This window comes from Miscanthus floridulus, chromosome 16, assembly GCF_019320115.1.
Source record: "Miscanthus floridulus cultivar M001 chromosome 16, ASM1932011v1, whole genome shotgun sequence".
Taxonomy (NCBI): domain Eukaryota; kingdom Viridiplantae; phylum Streptophyta; class Magnoliopsida; order Poales; family Poaceae; genus Miscanthus; species Miscanthus floridulus.
Genome location: NC_089595.1, coordinates 9,027,153 through 9,028,752, shown reverse-complemented (window position 1 = coordinate 9,028,752; position 1,600 = coordinate 9,027,153).

The following is a 1,600-nucleotide window of genomic DNA, read 5'->3' as shown; positions in this document are numbered from 1 at the left end:
CTATACGGTCTCTAACCAGAACGCTGGTCCGCCGCATCGCCCGCCGGGACGGGATGGGACTCCACGACTCGCTAACAATGCTAGGGCATGGCATCAGCGGCGATCAAGCACCTGGCGTGGAGCCATCCTTGTCACTCTCTGCAGTGTCGGCGGGACCCGCATAAAGGGGAAGAAAGGCCCAACGGTCCGAGAGGCCTTCTGCCCCTTGATTTTTCCCCTCTATCTCTCTCTTCTTCTCTGTAATCTGCTCATCCCCTTGGACTATAAAAGGGGAAGCAGGACGCCCCATGAAGGGCACGGTAAGAGACACAAAACATACGTCTAAACACACACATGACACATCCTAGCAACACACACACACACCAGAGACTTGGGATCCCATCCCTCTCTTGCTCATTTGTAACCCCTATTACAAACTTTCAGTGCTAGTAACACGAGCAGCAGCGACGAACTAGACGTAGGGACTTTCTGCCCAAACTAGTATAAACCTCATGTCCTCTAAGCACACTATCCGAGCCAGATGCACAATACTAGAAATTTACTAGTCAGTAACTCAAAACACCGACAAATAGGTAAGAAAAACATCATGTTAGCAAGTCAAGTGTTCTACCTTGCAGTGGCCAAGGTAGTGCCCCCTCAAGCATGATAGCATTGACATCAATGTCCCACAGGGCTCCACTAAGATCTTTGAGCTTATAGACCTTAGACGACTTCTGCCTAAGTTGGGCTAACTGTCTCCCCACTGTACTCCTTAAGTGCCTTGGCTACATGGTTCACATCTTTGTCCTTGAACACCTTGTTAGGCCTACTACCATCACTTAGTAGCTGGGCCATCCTCCTAAGAACAAACCTAGAGGTGTTGTTGTTCCACCTCATTGGCCTCCCCCCTCTAGCTGCCCCCTGGACCTTAACACCAACAGCATCACCCACACACCATCAGCTGTGGTGCAACAGTAGCACTAGGAACTGCTGCAACCCTAGCAACCTCACGAAAGAGGTTAGTAGCAGCCACAAAACCACCAAGCACATCAACAGGAGCTGAAGCCATCCTATTTAGTTGTCTAATGAAATAATAACACAATTACATGACCATGGAGACTAAATCAATTGGTGACCATGGGACACACCCATGCAATGGCAGCAGCTTAACATGATCATGCTGTTGGCATAATATGGATGTATCTCATGGTCACCTTTAGTTTAAACAATCCACAAGCAGTAATAGAGAAGCCATAAAGACAGAGCAATAACAATAACATGAAGGATTGAAGCTCATTGGTCTTAGCCTTGTCTAATATTTATTACATCATAGGCAATACACAAACATATGTTCCATACTAGGGCCAACAAACTGAATTATACAAGAAAAAACATGCATGAATCAAATCCTAGAGGTACCCCTACCCTCCTACCTTGCATTATAGATGGCATCCCTCCTAGTGGACATGGCATTGGAGTCTTGAGACAGTAGCTCATGGACAGGCTGAGTATCAGGCTGGTTTGGTGGCCACCATTCCTCTGATGGCACAACTTGGTCAAGGCCAAAGCCTAGGATCTAGTTATGAAGAATGCAATAGGCTAGCACAAGCTTGGCATGTGT